Source organism: Drosophila ananassae, chromosome 3L, assembly GCF_017639315.1.
Source record: "Drosophila ananassae strain 14024-0371.13 chromosome 3L, ASM1763931v2, whole genome shotgun sequence".
Classification (NCBI taxonomy): Eukaryota; Metazoa; Arthropoda; class Insecta; order Diptera; family Drosophilidae; genus Drosophila; species Drosophila ananassae.
In genome coordinates, this window is record NC_057929.1 from 25,976,958 (window position 1) to 25,983,096 (window position 6,139).

The window sequence follows — 6,139 nt, forward strand, 5'->3', positions numbered from 1 at the left end:
GAAGTAAACTGGTATGCCGCGGATTCTACTTGTGGTCCGTTTACACTGGATCCACCCGAAGTAGATGATGGTAGAGCGTCCTACCTTGTGACCCGTTTGACACAGGATTACGTGATATAGGTCAGTTTTAAGTGCCGGAGGTTCAACACTGAGTAACGAGACGAGTGGTTCTGATTTCGCAACTATCTTTATTTCAGAAGAACAATTCTTATATAAGATGCTAAATTATACATACTTAGATCTAAGGAAGGTCAATGTTATGGACGTGATAAAACTAATGTTAATGCCAGGGTTAACCACCTCTGAGTCTGCTGACTCAGACTGTTTGGTCATGTACTGCTTGTTCATGCATTTCGGCTTAGCTCGCTGGTTTTTTGCTTGCTTTGGTTTGCTTGCTTCTTGCGGCGCCGTCTACTAGTGCTGGGTTATTAGGTCGAATATTGCTTTATGCTTATTGCTAATTATTACTAGATGTACTTAATAGGTTAGTGGGTTGTATTGCGACATGCTGATGTGTATTGGATCAAATTACTAGTGTGTATCTAGGGTAGTAGGTCTTGGCAATAGGTGCCAACACAATGTTTCGGTTATTATATTCTGATTCTGATCCGGATACGGTAAAATTTTGTAAATGGGGGTTTTAATAATAGTACGAGGAATATGAGAAATTATCAATATTTCGTTAGTATTAACTTGTAACCAAGTAGATGTTTTAATATTTAACAATTTTTCTGAATTAATATGTTTAAGCGGGTCATGTTTTAGGAGCTTTGGGTTGAATATGCCTAATCTTGTAAATTGCATTCCTAATTCAATGTCTTCTATGTACTCTGTAAATTCTTGTAAATTGAAAATAAGGATTGCTAACCTTTGGTTTTCATTTTGGTTTTCATTTAAACGATTTACTGTTTCTATTCCTTTATTAATTGCATCAATAACTTTATTTAATTCGTTGATCTGTATACTATTTTCGGACAAGTTATCAATTTTTGATTCTAATTCTTCCCTATCTTGTTGATCCAATGTGCCAAATAAATATTTATAAAAGGTACCTACAAAATTTGCAAGTCCTCTTTTGTTTCGTTGAGCAATTTTTATTCCATTCATTTCTCTATTTAATTTTTCTTTTAGATATTGAATTTGATCCAAATGTTCAAATTCTCGTGTTTGTTCCATTAGATTTTTATAAGTTTGTTCAGTTTTAGTTAAATTGACTGTGAGACAATGATATTCATAATTAGTGGGAAGATCTATGTTACCTGTTTGGAAAATTAAGTATCCATTTTTTGCTTGAATTGGATTGATATCTATGTTCTGACACATGGCGTGATATATAAGACATAATAAAGTTATTATATAAAAGATAATTTTATTAAGCTGGGTTGTCTTCCGGTGGAAATCTGGAATTATTATATTTGCTGGTATTAATTTTCTTTTTCTTTTTAAATTTCGATTTATAGTGTGTGATTTCTCTACCTCTATTTTTTTCTACATAATGTTTTTCGTCAGTTTGTGTAATTTGGCCTGTCTTCCTAAAAGGATTTGTTGTTTTAGATTTTATAAGTGGAGCTTGTCTATACCTAGTATCAATATCGAATGTATGACGATTTTTATTAAGCTTGTTTATTTTCTTTATTTTATTCACTTAAATATTATAACTTGGAGTTCCGGCGAAAATAAAAATGTCTGCTGGTGTTCTACCTGTAGAGCTATGTTTTGTTTTATGATTATAAATATAAACGATTGTTTCAAATTTAGTAATTATATTTTCAGGATTCCGTTCACAATTTATAATTCTTAATTTTTCATTAATAGTTTTATGAAATCTCTCTATGTCAGAAACGCCATTTTTACTTGTGGTTATAGTTATTCTTACATCTTCTGATTGCAGCCAAAGTTGCAATGCTGAGCACATAAATGCAGAGTCTTTGTCGGCTTTAATTTCTTTTGGTTTACCCATTACATTAAATATCATGAGTAATGCCCTTTTTGCTTCTAACCAATCCCTACTGTTGACATTTATTAAAGCAGCATATTTGGAATAAATATCAATGCAAGATAAGAATTGTTTATTATCGATCATGTAAAAATCTATAACATATTTTTCTCTGGGGTTAAAGGTTTCTGGGGTTAATTCAAATGTAAGTTTTGTATCTCTGTGTTCTGTTTTAGCAAGGTTACAAATTTCACACTCATTTATAATATTCTGAATTAATCTCTGATAATCGGGAAAATAATATTTTTCTTTAAAAAGGCTTGTTTGTTTTTCTATTCCTGGATGTAATAATTCTACGTGAGCTTTAAGGACAATTTCTTTGAATTCGGCGAATGTTTGGACATCTGTTAATATTGTACTAGTTTTCATAACTTTGGTTAAGTTGTTTGGGCTGATGATTTCTATATAAGCATTTTGAAATATTATGAAGTCCATTTCACAAGGAAAATAAATAACACTTTTTTTAGAGCACAAATATTCTTTAATTAATTCTTTTGCATATTCATGGGTCATTTCTTTATAAATTATTTTAAGGTTGGTTTTATGAAAGTATTGGCTCAATTTGACTTCATTTGAGTTTCCTCTATGAAATTCAATTTGTCTATTGTAATAGTTTAAAGGTCTTTCCGTTATTTCTATATAATTCTGATTGTCTTCATGTGCACTATGAACTGTTGCTATTGTGGGTAATGACTCGGTATTATCCGGTGTTTCTCCTAAAAAATTTTCTTCTAGCTTCACTCTTGACAGAGCATCAGCTACCTGGTTTTCCTTTCCCGGCAAATATTTAATAGTGAAGTCAAACTCGTTTAATTTTATTCTCCATCTTTGTAGTTTCATGTTTGGTTCTTTTATATTATGAAGCCAAACTAATGGTCTATGATCGCTAAGGATTTCGAATTTTCTACCAAAGAGATAAGACCTAAAATATTTAGTGGCCCAGACTATAGCCAGAAGCTCTTTTTCTATTGCTGAATAATTAATTTCATGTTCATTAAGAGTTCTACTTGCATAACAAATAGGTTTATGATTTTGCGATAATACTGCGCCTATGGCGACATTGCTAGCATCTGTTGTTAAGGAAAATAATTTTTCAAAGTTAGGGTAAATTAAAATTGGGTCTGATGTAATAAGAAGTTTTAATTTCTCAAATGCTTCTAAATATTCTTTATTGGTTGAATTTATAGTGGAACCTTTCTTTAAGTTTACAGTCATAGGTTTTGCAATTTTAGCAAAATCAGGTATGAATTTTCTATAAAATCCACAGAGACCTAAAAATGATTTTATTTCTTTTTGAGTTTTTGGTATTGGAAATTTTTGTATTGCCTCAATTTTTTGGGGGTTTGGCTTTATTCCTTCTGTTGTTATTATATTTCCAAGGAATTCAGTTTCCTTTTTCATAAACTCACATTTGTCAAGTTGAAGTTTAAGATTAGCTTCTCGAAGTTTTTAAAACACCTTTTTTATGGACAATATGTGTTCTTCTAATGAAGTAGAAAATATAATTATGTCATCCATGTAAACAAGGCAATGCTGGTATATTAAATCTTCTAATAAATTGTTCAAGCAACGTTGGAAAGTTGCAGGCGCATTTTTCAGACCAAATGGCATTCGTGTGTATTCGTAATGTCCATTTTTAGTAGAAAAAGCTGTTTTTGAAATAGAATTTTCATCCATTTGAATTTGATGGAAACCCTTGGCAAGGTCAATTGTTGTAAAATATTGACACTTTCCAAGTTTGTCAAGTATTTCATCCATAACTGGTATCGGATACTTATCATCAATAGTTATTTCATTTAGACTTCGATAGTCTATTACTATTCGAAATTTCTTTTTACCTGATGCATCTTCTTTCTTTGGGACTATCCATATTGGAGAACAATAAGGGGATTTCGATTTACGTATTATTCCCTGATTCATCATTTCTTTAATTTGGACTTCTACTTCTTGATCATAAGCTTGGGGGTATTTATAAGGTTTTTTGTAAATAGGATCTTCATGTTTGGTTTGGATTGAATGTTTTATAGCACTGGTAAAGGTCAAATTTTCACCTTCCCTGTACTGGATATCCCTAAATTCAAATAAAATGTTATTTAATTTAGTTCTTTCTTCTTTATTAAGATGATTTATTCGAAATTTATTATTTTCTTCTAAGTCATTATTAATTGCAAAATTAAAAGATATATCCTCAGATGAAGGTGGACTGAGATAATCTTCCAATGTTTCAATTTCGGAATTCTTGAAATCTTCGTGGTTATATATCATGGAAAAAACAAATCCGCTCAAAGTGACTGTTTCCTGTTTATAATTAATAATTGCTTCACATGCTTCTAAATACTCTCTTCCTATCAATATGTCATATTTTTGCGAAAAATTGTGAACCCAAAATGGTTGATCGATCGGACAAAGTTTACTTGATTTAAAATTTACGGACTTATTTAATTTAATTACACCATTAATTGTGTGTACTTCTAACGTTTTTAATGTTTGTGGGAAATTAAAATAATTTTCTTTTATTAGGTTTATTGAACTTCCTGTATCTATTACACATTTAAATGCGCGATTGTTAATAGTTATTCTGATGTAAGGATTTCTATTTCTTCTATTGGATCCGAGGCTATTTGATGAAAATTTTCGATTTCCATTCTAGATTGATCGCTTGAATATTCACGCTGTCTTTTCACTGGTTTGTTAGAATTATAACCTTGTAAAGAAGATGTTGGCTGTTGATAATTCATAGGATTCTGAGCTCTACCATGATTTAAATTTTGCTGCAATTCCTGTTGAAATTGTTGTTGATTGAAATTATTTGGTTGTCTATAGTTACTTTGCTGATTATAATTTTGTTGATTATTATTATTATAAAAGGAATTATTTCTTTGGAAATTATTATTTCTTTGATAATTTCTCCTATCTTGTCCGTTTTGTTTTGAATTATGTTGTGATTTAACTTTATCAGAACCAGAATCATAACAACCTTCTTGTTGTGCTACTTGTTTAAGTTTACTGACTGTAGTTATATCGTGCCTTGCTAATGTCATGAATAACCTGTCAGGAAGTTTTCTCATTATTACATCTTTTACAGTATTATTCATGGCATTATTATAAATCATTGTATTTAAATTGTTATTTTCTAACGACAATTTGTTTGTTATGACAAATATTTTATATTCTAGATCCTCGACGAACTTACGAATGCTTCCATTGAAAGGGGTATTGTAGAGTCGTCTTAGTAATTCCTCGCATGGGGTTTGGGTTTTATACTCATCGATGAGAGCAATCCTTAGATCGGGCCAATTGGTTGCTGCTGATATCTGTGACACTCGCTGGGCATCTCCTGATAATTGCATCTCGATTGCACTGAAGAATACAGCTGTTTGACGCGGATCAGTTGATGGATACAAATTTAAAATGTATTCGATCCGTCTGATGAATGCACTTAATTCCCTGGTGCTTCCATTAAAATTGGGAACTTGCCTAATCTGGCTTAAAGCCTGATTAAGGTGTAGCTCGGAGAGTAACTGGACTTGTGCTACTGGTTCGGCCATTGTAATGTTCGTATTTCTTATTTGTTTCGGTAGCGGTCACACTATGAAAGCGGGCTACTAATTTATTTTAAGTTTTTGTGTTTTGTATATTTTCGGTAGCAGTCACACTTCGAAAAGTGGGCTACAAATTGAAACTAACACGTAAGTTCTTTTGCGGATGTGAATAGCGATTAACACTCGCGGTTAGTATTAAGGCTGCAGTTGCATTAGCACAAAATACTTCAACGCTGTTCTATGATCTCGATTGATCACTGGTCACTTTTACACATCCTACCGACTGCGCCAATTAAATATCTTCTTCAAAAATAGTTTGAAAAAATATATTTTTATTTGAGTTCCGTTTTTGATACAGTGTGATTTTTTTTAAAACTGCTTAGAATTTTTGGAGTTTCAGAACTAACTTAACTTTGGGGCTCTAAGTCCCTTTTATAGCTACCCTTGCTGAAGCTTTTTGCAGATCAAAGCTCGAAAGAAGCTTTTCTCTCAGAGAGGCTTTGTTTTCTGAAGGAAATCGATTGAGTCGGAACCTATTACTTGAGGTGTCAGTTGACGTGGAAGACTTTGGGTCTCAATTAATCGAGGTGACAAGAAAATG